The sequence below is a fragment of the Pectinophora gossypiella genome, chromosome 12 (genome assembly GCF_024362695.1).
Source record: "Pectinophora gossypiella chromosome 12, ilPecGoss1.1, whole genome shotgun sequence".
Taxonomy (NCBI): Eukaryota; Metazoa; Arthropoda; class Insecta; order Lepidoptera; family Gelechiidae; genus Pectinophora; species Pectinophora gossypiella.
In genome coordinates, this window is record NC_065415.1 from 8,780,995 (window position 1) to 8,795,588 (window position 14,594).

At 37.8% G+C, this 14,594-nt stretch overlaps 1 long non-coding RNA gene across 1 annotated transcript in view; it reads right to left on the minus strand.

Annotated features, from left to right (window-relative positions):
- The window catches only part of LOC126371396 (uncharacterized), a 64,775-nt gene extending 54,066 nt beyond the window's left edge, over positions 1–10,709 (minus strand). Inside the window, exon 1 of the long non-coding RNA XR_007567025.1 lies at positions 10,427–10,709. This is a non-coding gene — a long non-coding RNA (uncharacterized LOC126371396). The remainder of the gene's footprint in view (positions 1–10,426) is intronic.
- Between the last annotated feature and the right edge of the window lie 3,885 nt (positions 10,710–14,594).

The following is a 14,594-nucleotide window of genomic DNA, read 5'->3' on the forward strand; positions in this document are numbered from 1 at the left end:
ATATGTATCTTGTTGTCAGTAGTAGGTAACTTACCTAGTTTTACAAGTAGAAAGATCGGTCAATGGGTTTTCCTAAAGAGAGTTCATGATAATTATAAGCACATACAATAATGTGTTCACTTTACACATTTGTATCTAACATTACACTTAACATTAATGTAACATTTGTATATCCAAAGCACGCCTGAATTAATAGCCAGCATGATGATCCAACCAAATATCGTTAACTTTAAGCGACCACCCAAGATCAGGCTGAACTAATTGAAATATTTATTCAATGTAATCCAGGAAATGGAAGTTCATATTCCTTATAATTGAGATTGTAATGAGTAGGAGGCAAATTATTACAATTTCGGTACCACAAACAAACTCCGTTGCTGTAATTCCTTGCCAACTGTACGTAATACTACTAGTATAATATTCTCGTAATATCTGTGGTAATACGCTCCAGGCGTAGACGGCTAGACGATGATAGACCAGCGTTCACTGCAGCGTGCAATGTTTAAGCCCATGTAATACAGAACAATATTATATTCCATTTTAGGGAGCTCTATGGTTCGAGTCAGTGTCGGCCATTAGTACCAGACAGGGAAATTGAGCAGTACTGCCGCGAATGGACCAGTATGCTATCAAGTACAGGCCTTATACTAAAACAAATCATTTGGCTTTTCTTTAACTAGATAGTTACAATTGTTAAAGTAAGTTTAGTCGGGGATATTATAGGGAAAAATTACACAAAACAGGAGTACCAAATCTTAGATAAACTTGCCAAAAATAACGTCACAGTGTAGCGAGTTTTGCGCTGGAATATTTTGGTGAGCAAATTCATTGAATTGAACGAACAAAGAGCTGCAAAGTTCATAGAACACAGGTGCATCTAACAACATTTTTATATCTTCTGGATGAGATATAAGTAGATGCACGAGACGGACTGTTGACAGACGACATTCCTCAAGTTGCTCGGGCGCACCTGTGGTCGGGATAAACCACCCACGGCAGCCAAACAAGATGGAGATTACATTTGTTCCCAGCTCAAACAAAGTCGCGTCGAGATGAAAATTTGAGGTCATGGTCACGGGAGCCACGGTTATGAATAGACTTTGGAGTGGCTGTAAGGAATATAGCGAGTGTTGGAAGTTGAATCGATGTAAGACTTGGTTTGTTGGATGTAAAAGAACTAAGTTATCTTTTGGAATGCTTTGAAGAAACTTGTTTTTATTAGAAGTCAACAATATCTGACAAGTACTCGTATAACAAAAAAACGCTTAGCAGGTTTTCTTATCTCACTATGGGTACCTACCTATTTATTTCAGTCATCATAATACACCTTGATAACGCAACAAAGCACAACAAGAGACGTACTCGCAATACCAAAGCGTGTAACAACAATAGTAACCAAACTCCGTGATAATCCCGAACGTTCAAACGTTTGCATTCCACATTCCCTGTGTAAAGCAAACAGTGCCGCGTCGCAGGGGCACGATAATTACTCGTCCACGGCCCGGACTCCAATTACCACAGACCTCAGACGTTATTGAGTCTCGCCGCTAACACCCATTCATGCCATGCCAGCCTCACTCATTCACTGTACAGTATACAGTATACCTATAGTATCCCCTCGCCAGTTATCAATTGTATAGGATAGTGCGTTCATTCCACCGAAGATTACTAGCTTCTAGTTTCAAGAAACGGATACATTGTATGTGTACTTGGTTACTGCTAAGTGAGTACTAAAAGTACTAGAAAGTTTATCTGTTAACTTAGCCACCTCCGAGTGCGTTCAAAGTATCGATGATACAAAGTTTCTGGGTGCAAGTTTATAATTATAGCTTGGAACAAAAGCGTCTACATCTGACATTCGATCTACATGATGACAAAGGCCAGTCGAGTGCATTTCCGTCTCTCAAGGCACTCTTGTTCTCTTGAACGTTCACGGTTCCCACAGTTCTCAGAAGGTCGTTCAATTTAAATCTCAAAACGTGAAAGAGCACAAAAGGTTTAAAGTCACAGTCATTTTTCCTTTGAATATTTAGTTTGTAATTCGATGTTTTGAAAAAAACAATACAGTGATTGATCTCCTACTGCGCAAGACATTAAAAGTACTTTTTTTATCTGCATCTTTGATCAGTACGTTTCTTGTTCGTTTATAATTAAAATCGTCTTTTAACTACAACAAGGGGTTATTGTGAGTCATTTATTGATGATTGTAGTTGAATAATATTTAAAAAAAGAAGACGCATGACGTTATTGCAGATAAAAGAACTGAACTGTAGTTCTTTCCATTTAATAATAAACAATGAATAAGTACTGCGAAGTGTGAACAGTGTTCGAAGAGAGGAGTAAAAATAACGTTTAGTCGTTGTATTAGTAATTAAACAGTAGGTAAGTACTGTATGCGACATTCGCGATTCTATCAGGCGAGTCACTGGCGCCAGTTCAAGTCCAAATAGAGGCGGGCGTGGACAAAGTAGTTGCTTTTGAATTCCTGCCTCTATTAGTCACCACGTGACGGATAAGGCACGTTGCTGCTTCAATTGTGATCAATGGAGGAATACGCCCATATCTCACGTGTGACTTCCTTCGGAGAACGTGTGCAGGGTAGACGTAGCTATTACGATGCACCTTGAATATGCTAGCGCTCTTTAAACTATGTTTCTTGGTGATATTTCATTAGAAAATCTTGAATTAATTCCAAAGCCACCAGAATGTAAAGAAATGTAAGATTTCCACAGTAATTAAAACCGATCTTTTTAGCAATTACTTTTTAGGGAAAACTTAATTGTCGTTTGACGTAAGTATCACATTCATAACTCTATGCAGCATAAATCTTCAAAACGTGATAAAATCTAATGGATATTCTTGGTAAAGATCAACTTTCCGTTTAGATCTGTACCTATATCGAGGGTTGAGGTGTGAATGCTGTTATTTTACTGGTTTACTAGTCGACCGTCTATAATTATGAATAGATACCCGACTGTTTAGTTTATAGACAAACAACAATTAACAGGCTGGTAGTAGACCGGCCAGTTATTTACATAAAGTAGTTTATGGGTCGTATAAGTAGTTTGTTCGTATTGGAGTGAAAGCCGCGCATTGTGGCGGCGCGGGTGCATGTCGCAATGCAACGGCCGCGGAAGCGTGCTACTGGCCAACTTGCTTCACTCGCCAATCCGACTATTGTGGAATTGTACTGTAGTGTAGGTACTTGCAGATTTCACCATCACTCTTCGAATATTTCGAACTATAACAGAAGCCCGCCTGTCTGTACATCATCTACAATTTTAACATAACACTAGTACTTATCTGCTTAACACTGTGTCAGACTACCACCAAAGTACCTAAATTATTTTATTTGTACTTACTTCGTTTAGTTGTCTCAGAATTTAACTGTACGTAGTCAGTACGTACCTTGGCTTACTTTTTATAATATCACGTTCAAGTATGTTTTGCATGGATATTCATACGCCGCTGTTACTTTGAGAATTGTTAACAGTAAAGTCATTGTAGGTACTTAGGTACTGAAATAATATATAATACTCTTAAGGTAGCGTGGGTGGGGGGGCTGTTTAAAATTGATATAGCATTACGCCTGTATCCCCGAGAGTTAGGCAGAGGTGTATACACACCCACTCTTCTCCAGCCATGTTAAGATCCCAAGTAATAGGGGGCGAGCCTGTTGCCTTTTTTTTTTGACGTGACTTATTGTAGATTTGCCGCAAATGGCATGAACTACTTGGCCGGAAGGTATGATATTCAGAATCCATATTGAATATCCAAAAAGAGATAAATACTTATATCATACTCGCAATCTCTCTTGTGTTTATCTCATTTCTACGACTGCAACTGTCGACTTCTGACTTTTGCCATTTATCCTGAACTTAATTAAGAGGAACGTGCATAACTTCAGACAATGATATTATCTAGGCACGGTCTTGTACAGATGCGTATACGTTTCATTTTTAATGAGCTGGGTAAGCTACCTATACTAATTTGTGTCAATGTCATAATACTAACGAGTAGATACCTAGTGTATCGCGGAAGAAGCGTTATTTGCACATATTATATGGCTTGAGTTAAAATTTACCTACGAGTTTGCTTAAAATAATTTTCGTTCCAAGCACGATTTGGGACAAGAGGAATGTACCGTGTCTACCTACTGCTTATGACATCGTACATGTCATTGACACCGACATCAAGACATGACAAAGATAATAAGTGCGTTTTTTGGAATTTCATACGTACTTATTTAGCACTACATTCGTTATTCCCCGGCAAAAACGACATAAGATAATATCGACCTACGATTATACCGCCCTTCTTTGTCGCGGGGGTGGGCGCCACTTACTTCAGTAGGCCGGAGTGAGATGGTGGCTCAGTTCAGGTAGGGAGAATATAACGTAGAACCTTTGCCCAGGGATACGGTTGAAGACCCCAACGGTTGCAGACGCGGAGATGGGAGAACTATTCAGAGGCGGAGGACAGGAGTCCTTGTACGCCTTTGAAATAGACTACTTTGGCCGCCATCCCACTCGCGTCAGATAGTGTACTACGGGGCGGAATGCAAGAGGGAAACCACTGCCCTAGACCGACACCGACAAGAGCGTGGCTCTTAAATTAATGATGATGATAATGATGATACCGAAGCAACTGCCGCGCCGGCACGGTCATCGAAGTTTCACTATCAGGGCCAATTACGGACCACCCCTATAGCTTTACGCCCCAACTATATGAGAATTCGTGCGTAAAATACCTCGGCCTTAGGAGGTTATTGTGTGGATTAAAAGTATAAATAAATAGAGTGCTGCTAATGTTTTAGCATTAAACATTATTGTTTTATTAAACCGAGGTAAGTACGACTGAATGAGTGTTATGTTAACTAAGTCGTGACTGTCACGTTGAAAGTCCTCGCACGACAGGACTCTGGAATATCCCGGGTGTGAATCAGTGCGTGACGGCGGTGCGCGTGCGCACTCCAGTATTGTTCGACAACAATAGCTTGTGTCATACTAAAAAACGTGATACGATTTAAGGACGCCCGCGCATCGATTTACGCTGTGCGCCCATACATTTTAACATAAGCTCACGACTATATCCCAATTTGGGTAGTCAGAGGCAGGTCCCTACATCCATCGCAAGATGAACAAGTACTCACACCTCACCGAGCTTTCTGTTATACCTAAGTACGCGATAGGTGGTGAGCCGCATCGCCGTCTATAACGGTCGATCCAACTGTGTTAGTGAAATATTAAAACAAATTGCGTGGGCCTTTTTTAAAAAATTGACCTAGGCATTGTGATTATTTTACAAAAAAATTCTAACTATCAAGACATCCATAACTTTAATATGAAGTAGAACACGGGATGTTGAACTTCGATATTGTTAATTATCATTACTCATAATTAAAGGTTTTAAGTTTGAGATGAACCAGTGTACGAGTACGTTAATCACCAGTCATTGTAATTAAAGATTCAAATTCCACTAATTACTTCACACTCGATCCCTTCACTTGCTCAACGCATTATAAATAGTAACACTGGTAGGTGCTGTAGTACCTGGGTTATGATATGAGTTAAATATAATAAAGACGCTTTAACTAAGACATGAGTCCCTTTCGTTGTCGGCGGATAAGAAAATGACAGACATAACTTAAAATAAAATTTGATGGTGTCTACAGGAATTAGCACCATTATAATACCATTTTATATAAACTTCATTTCATTTATCAAAACATGTTAAATTAATCATCTTCTAGCTAATCCAATTATATATTAAATAGAGGCCAGCATCAACACACTTTGTCATCAGACATCACTTACTTCCAAAATTAGGAATACCGCGCCAGCCAGGATAATGTGCCCAAATTGTACTGTATTCATGTGTTATGTCTGATTGTTTAAATGTAGTTCTGTGCAATAAAGTATATTTGATTTGATTTGATGCGCCTCAAAGATGTCATCCACAGTACCTACATAAACTCAAACTCGAAATAATTTTTGGTGGGTGAAAATAAGTTATTAATAAACAAATTACACTTCCAGTAACTGTCTTAAAATACATTTATTCGGCCAATCGGCTAAACTAGCCCATAACTAACTAGAAAACCTAGACTAAACACAAAACACTTTTTCAATTTTTCTTTTTAAGGGTGGTACTTATTAATAAACTAACCTCATAGACTGCCCTCAAGATCATGTCAATGTGACAGTTCTTATATAAAAACAGGGACTTGAGCACGATCTTGAGGGCAGTCTTAGCTGAGATTAGTTTATTAATACCACCCTTAGTATCAGCTTTACGCAACTGTGGTTTTGTATGCACATGTCTACCGGAGTAATAACATAATTTGTAGATAAGCGCTTAAGAACAGTTGCTAGCTATTAGCTAGACTGCATATGCAATCGCTAAAAGCACCATGTATGGTATCCAATATCTCATGCTTGCACAATTCCACCTAGTAGCCATGACGTAATCTCCGTCGTATGGGAGCCGTCTCGCCATCCAATGACCATTAATTGAGAACTTCAAAGAATATACATGACTTAAACAGCTATGCTCTTGAACATGATACTCTCAATGGACGCCCATTGATCTTTGTCATCAACCAATCAACCAGTGTTCTGTATGAAGCGGACAATCGTTAGAATTGTTATAACTTATAACACTATAGAACTTAATATTTAAATGGTTGACAATCTCTGTTTAAAATTTGAAAACATTGTAACCTATTTCAGAACTTCAGGAAAGGTGATACAGTAACAGTAGTCAAAGCGTATGGTGATTTATATCGTCATTTTGTAAAACATCTCTAGTGGGGAAAAGATATATCGCAAAAAAATCTGACGCGGACGGGACTTGAAACCGCAGCTCTTGTCAAGCTGGGATGAGCGTGTTAACCATTATACCACCGGGTTCTTCTTCTGTCCATACGAATTTTTTTCATTCTGAGTACTATAAAAATAAAAACCATCTCTAATAGGTTTTTTGAGACATTTACACTGACTTGTGTTGATGCATTTTAACCTGTACATAAATATAAGTTTTACTTACGTACAATACAAGTAACTTACATATTTATATCTAGCAGGAAAATCAACAGATTCTGCAACTCTAAGTCTGGAGACAAGCGTTGTTTATATAAGTTTCATTTGAAAGGAATGCTTATGCGAACATTTGAATAGTCAGACAGGATGGAGTGATAAACGACTGGTAAATTCCAACACGCAAACCACACGCCCAATGTGGAATCACTTTGATTACTAATAAATATTAAACACTAAGTAGAAACCATAAATGTCTTTTTTGAAACAAAATTCCATTACCCAAGAATACAGGGTGTCAGTGACATCGTAACGAAAACTTTGAGGGATGAATCAGACCATGATTCTGAGTTGATATCAAGTGGAATTTTCCGTCGCAAAAGTATGGAACGGAAAATAAATAAAAAAAAACAACAAAAAATTTCATGAAATTTCCGACAGGAAATTCCACTTGATATCAACTCAGAATCATGGTCTGAATCAATCCCCCTCAGTGTTCGTTACGGTGTCACTAACACCCATACCTACTTGTATGGCTAGCTGTGTACTTGTAAGTGTAAGTGACATCGTAATGGAGGGATGATTCAGGCCATGATTCTGAGTTGATATCAAGTGGAATTTTCCGTCGCAAAAGTACGGAATGGAAAATAATTTAAAGACTAAACAAATCATGAATTTTGCGACGGAAAATTCCACTTGATATTAACTCAGAATCATGGCATACACCCTGTGTCTACAGTCATGTAGACAATCACCTCAATCTCATAGTAAACATGTAAGGTACCTAATTAATGTTATATTTGAACGACTAAACAGTTAATCAATGGCGTCTCAATCGCATATCTTGATGGTTAGTCATCATGAGCCATAATTGTCACCTCGTAGACATCAGAGCTTATAATTTTCCTCTAACGTCAACTAGCTAAGTACAGAGTAATACATCTAAACATAGAGCTGGAACTATTCTAAGCGGCAAGCCAACGGCGTTGAGCAACGGAGTCTGGGAATTTGATTAGAAAGTTGATCCCTATCTTGGAAAACTTGGAAGTCTATTAGATGCTTCATTTCAATGAAAATTTCCCTTTAAATTACTACATTAACAGTTTATTACCACATTAACAGTCGCGCCATACATACAATACTACACAAGAAACGCCAGGCAAAAAAAAAACCAAAACTGATGATACTCTTTGACGGTTACCCAATGGGTATACACATTTTATCGTAAGTACCTACACCATATTTGCACAAGTGGGATTTTGAAAACTAGATAATAAAAGTAAAATATCTACACCACAACTTGTGCTTAATACCTAATACAATTTCGACCTTCAAAAAACATCAATATATTATATTATACAGTTACGGTGTTAGTGACATCGTAACGAATTCTGAGGGGGATGATTTAGATGATGATTCTGAGTTGATATCAAGTGGAATTTCCGGTCGGAAAATTAATGAAAATGTTAGTGATTTTTTAAATTATTTTTATTTCCATACTTTTCCACTTGATATCAACTCAGAATAATGGTCCTCAAAGCTTTCGTTACGATGCGCGCGAAGTCACTAACACCATGTAGACTCAACCCCAGCTCAACAGTATCATAATACCAGTATGAGTGTATCAAACGACAAAGCGGAATGTGCCCGTTTGATAGGACGGTTATCAAGTGACCTGGCGCTGATAGCGAGGAATGCAGACGGCCCTCGACTGCGCGACACAAAGGACGCTCATATCATTACCCGCACCCTCGTTTGAGTATTCATATACATAAATTCTAGAGAGAGATGGGTTCCAATGAAAATATAGATATTATTATACAGTTAAGTACATACTAGGGAATGCGAGATGTCGTCTATTTTTCCGGGATCAATCCCTAATATGACGAGATCCCATTCGGGATTGACGGGGTTGGGCGTATCTCTTTGAGTTATACTTTTTGTTTTGAATATGCTAATTTCCAAAGAAAACTTAATTATTTAGTTATACCTAGAAAAAAATAAAGGTTTAAAATATTTTGATTTAATTAACCTCAGTATCACAAAAAAAAACAGTTTTCATCGTTTTCAGCCATCGCAACTTTATATTTTTTTAAGAAATTTTCGGGATTGATATATGATTGATATTTTCAATTCCGCGGGATTATCGGATTTGCGATCTCGACTCGGGATTGCATTCCCAGGTAGGTACATACCTACAAAGGTAGTATTGAAATACGATTTTGGAAGTGGGGAAGAAAGATCATCATCAGCATTTCGGTGCAAGAATGGTATATGGTCTCCCACTACGTACTTGTACCCTGAACAATCCGCGAGAAGTGGAGAACATCCCACGAAGATTGACGAAATTCTTCTTTTCACTAAGTAGGCAAGTCAAATTCCGAAGGGTACGCCAACAGCACAAAGACTTGTCGTCTTCTACCAGTTCTCTGTAACGTATGCTAGAAGCTTGTACTGTGAAATACATGTAATTAAATGCATAACAAAGCAACGCTAACAATTAATGTATCTGTATCAAATAGCGACTTCATTTTATGATCTATTTAGCAACTTCTCACTCTTACCATTATAATGATGCTGATTCCTGTAGACACGATCTAATTTTATTTTAAGTTATACCCGTCATTTTCCTATCCGCCGAAAAGGACGGGTAATCGACAGGCATAAAATTTATGGAACACACGTAAATTTTAGGCAGAAATTTTAAAAACCGTCCCATTTTTTTATATTGGTCAATAACGCGACAGAATTGAGTTGACAGCACACGTCAAACGGGTTGCATACTGGCGAGATGCCTATTTTATTCGCCCGGGTTATTCATTCATTTTAAAATTAACAGTTGCCAATTATCCGTCCCTTTCCTTTTCGGCGGATAACAAAATGACGGGTATAACTTAAAATAAAAATAGGAGATGTCTGCAGGAATCGGAGCCATTATTGTTATGATTTTATGTTAAATATTATCTGTCAATCTGTGGAAAACGCAAATCATTGCTGATTGTAGGCGTTAGTTATTATGCAGAACGTAGGTACACATCCGTGATTAATCTACTTACGACAGCTGCTAGGTATTTACCTAAAATATCCTTGCTTGCGTACCTATATTTACTCAATAGAATACTAGCTAGGTATAGATAGTGACCGCAGCAAGCTAATATGTTCCACTTTATGCAAAGCTTAAGTATCAACAAAAGCCAGAATGATGTCAGTCGGTCAGAAAAATAAGCTATGTAGATAGTTTAACCGGCAAATGACAGTAGATTACGGTTATTAATGTTTTTGTGTTCGATAAGAAAAAAAGGAAAATATGCTACGAGGTTAAAACGGTTCAAGAAGCGCTATTCCATGACATAATAGCAAAAATAACCAACGGTTTAAAATTCACTTACTTATTTTATCTTTGTTGACGGAAGAATGTCTACAACGTCCATATCTCCACAATCAATCGTACTATTGTGCTGGTTCTGAAAAACTGCTTATCGTCAAAATGACGCACCAACCGTGATAAACACGTTTAATTTCAAATTTATCGCACAAGCTTACACCCACGTATGAATCAACGATAAAAACAAGTTATAACTGATACAGATATGAGAGGCTTAGCGCCGGATTACTTGAACAAACCTGGGGAATAAATCCGCGTCCCTTTGTAATAAATCGTGAGCATGTAGGCAGTGATGAAAGGAACGGGTGTCGGGTAGGTTAGGAGTGCCTCTGACTCACGCGGCGCCCACGCCGCATGCTAATACTAAATTCTACACGGCAGATGGCGCCACTGCAAATCTGTTTCATGGAATACTGATATTTTGTTGCACAGCTGACATTGACGCTCGAGAATGTAGTGCAATAAACGTGCACCAGTGAAGGATAAATAATGTAAATGATATTTGAGTAAACGGATATGATATAACGATAGAATGTCATGGAGAGTGGTACTTAAACATCTACCTAAGTAAGTATTCTTGTTTAAGTTGCAATATTACAAAGTAATCGTCTTCGTAAACAAGAATTTAAAAAGTACTTGTCCGATCAATCAAAGACGAAACAAAGGAAAGGAAACCTGAACCTACCTCACCATACTAGTATCGGAGATTACTAACATTTTCTATTAACTTGTCAGACCACACGGGAGATGCGTTGACGGAGCTAACGATGTCACGCTCATTACCATCACATGAGCGTCCATAATAAAGTGTTCGTCTATTCTCGATTCAAAGGCAGTTATGGGAGCGTCGGCGCCGCGATTCGCGACGCGCCCACTCCGCCCGTGTAATTGCGAGGGTGTGTGGGCGGCACATGCCCTTCGACGATTATGACTTTGAGAAAAAGATGTATTCCAAAGCCTGGCGGAGTGTGGGCTTCGTTTTTCTTTGCAGCAGCATACGTTTATTCTATACATACTAATACTATAGATGCTAAAGTACCTCATTCTGTTACGTTTTTACTCCTAAACCGATAGACCGATTTGAGTAAAAATTGGCACATAGGTAGAACAAAGCCCAGAGTAGGACGAAGGTTACTTTCCAGAGACGAGAGTTGAGCACTTACTGTGAAGTTGAGGGCGTAAATTCAGTACCTACTGCAATAATTTTATTTCAACATTTTGATTCCTAACAATATTTGCGCTCTACAACATTATTTATTAACAGATATAAAACAGTAGAATGTGAACCTAATTAGAAAATAATAATATATACATAACGCGGCTATAGTGTAATTAGAGTTAATTAGTGTGCATAATATATCGAGTCCGGCTCAAAGGCCAGCGAGATTACAGCATTGTAACCAGCTATAAATGTTAAACAGGAAATATACTGAAACTAGAACTAAATCCTGTTTGATCGCAATACAAAGTTGTCTTTACGCTTTATAAACTAAAATGCTAGTTAAACACCATAAAAATAGGTTTTTTTTTATCTAGTCGAAGGGTCAGAAAGTCTGAGTCTGAACAGTCTACTAAACAGGTATTCAACAGATCTAAAGTATCTCATTAAAGCAAAGGCAGGTGGAGTGGTTATGATGATCACTTGCATGGGGTACGATATTTATTGGTTCAGTGCACCCGACTTATGGAATTTATCCGAAAGTTATGCGACATCCCGCAGCTTGGCTACAATAGTGTCGGCTTCTAATAATGGTAATCAATTTCATACAAATCACTGATACATGTCATATATTATGTCAATTAGGATACCGATCAAAGCACTGATACATGTCAAAAGTAGAATAGTCCTATAACTAGTCAGCAGATATATTTTCTAACAGTTTGTCACAAATTCACAACTCGGTAAGTATCGATATCCTGTTTCTAAAGGTCTATTTGAGTAGGGGCAACCATTTAATAGTCTGCACTTAGTAAACTTTAAAATAACAAAGTTTCAAAGCAACTTCGTAAGAAAACATAAAATTTGAAAATACTAAGATAATATTTGAACACATGCGAACGGTCTGGTAGGTATTTGTTTGTCTGTTTAAACGTTGCAGGTAACTTGAAATTTTCCTCTTTGTAATTCGCATTTGACGTAGTTTCGATAATTTTAACAGGTTACGCGGTCGAGCTCCAAGGTGAAGCAAAAATATACAATACACTATTATTCATATAGGTAAGTAAAACACGTATACTAATACTGACTAATACGTAGATTATATAATTGCAGAAATCTTAGAAAAACAGAGACTCAGTATGACAAAATTTGTTTACATAATCAACGTAACAATTTAATTTCGTATGAGTCATTGATAAAACCGATGATGAATAGGGGCATTGTTTTCGCCGTATCGATATTTTATTGGTTGCGGTATCGATACTTGCATCACTAGCGAGTCGAGTTCACGTGATCCGCATAGAGCCTTGCAAGGACGTTATGTCTCGACGGCAGTTAATTAGTACTACCTTATAGCGCTGACTCACACCGATTAACTATAAAATCCGCGTTTCGCGCCAACCGCACACCGCAGCGACCTCTACTGACCGTGTTACGACACTACGCGGTTTATCTTTGTATTCCTAATACAGGATTCCATGATGTCAAGGTGTGGTCAAGAGTCATAAAATCTCTAGAGTAAGGTAAACTAAAAGTTTTTTTTTTTTCACTTTTCGATATAATTGGCAACCTAGCAAAACCAAACAGCCTCATTTCAATTATGGCCAGGCTAACAATAACACCTACTTACATATAAGTCGAATTCATACGTCCACGAACGCCTGCACCGTATTCGATTTACATAAATAATTTAATTAGAGCTGCAAAAAGCTGTGGGTCTTGGCGGGCCAAACATAATTTTAATTTAGTTTGACAGTTGTTAGCATCAACTCTTTTTTGAACAAAAGTAAGTTAAGAACACCACAATTTGTCAAATACGGAATCGACATCAAAAAAACAGATTTTTCCTAGTTTCGGTCATTTAAAATGTCAGAATAATTGTATCCTTTAAGGCGGCCGTCTAGCTGGTTACAAGTAAACAAGTTATATAAGATTGCTAAGCTGTATAATTACAGGAAAACGGAATTTTCGTTTCATGTTACTTAATCCATTGGAGACTAGATATAAAATTAATGGCTGTCATAGAGTCATCATTAGTTTATGGATTATAAAAGTCTTAAAAAAATTAAGACTTACTTAAATTCTAAAATACAGGATAGATGTGTCAGCGCCATCTATGAAAAGCAAGCACAATTATTTAAGCATTATAATAAAAGCAAGTTTATTCGTTTTCAACGATAGGGCAATTATAACGTCAAAATACGAAAAAGTACGTCACAGTTCCATTTAAAGATAATGGAAATCTGGCAACCCAGTATTATTTTTGGGAGACGAATTTAAAAATATCAAATTAAGCGATCAGCGCATTTCAGCCATACGTTGTGGCGAAGATAATCATCATTTCCGTCTAGCGTTATCCTGTTTGCTTGCAAACCTGAAGATTTGACAGGTCCGGTTATTTACAGCGACTGACCTTCCAACCCGCGAAGGGAAAATCAGCCCAATACAGGGTAGGTCACATACCTCCGACACTCATTTATCGTGAATGTGAGTTTCCTCACGATGTTATCCTTCACCGCTTAGCACGTGATAATGATTTATGATGCAAACATGAATTTGAAAACGAATTCGAAAATCATTGGTTTTCATAGTGAGAGTCAAACGCTCTTCCAACTGGGTACCACAGCTGCAGAATTCTGCTAATGCAGAAAAAGTACTCATTATTTTTTAATGAAACAGTCAGTTGTAGTCATATAATTGTCAACATACCAGCGATAATGTTTTCCTGTGGCCGATAGGAAATGTGTCAATGGTATCCATTCGCTTCTGAGAACTGTTGACTCAACTGTGCGTGCTTCTCAAAATATTACATCAGACGTGCAATAAGCTCATAACGACTCGAATTCACTGTTTGGTAAAGTTATCCGTTAAAAGCAAGTTAAAAAAGAGTAGATAAAGCCAATTTTGAAGCTAAAAGCTTTCAACTATGGCGAAAATTCAACTGGCTATGTGAACTCACTATTGCGATTCAAACAGCAAGTCAGTGTGACTCATATTCTTAATACTTACCTAC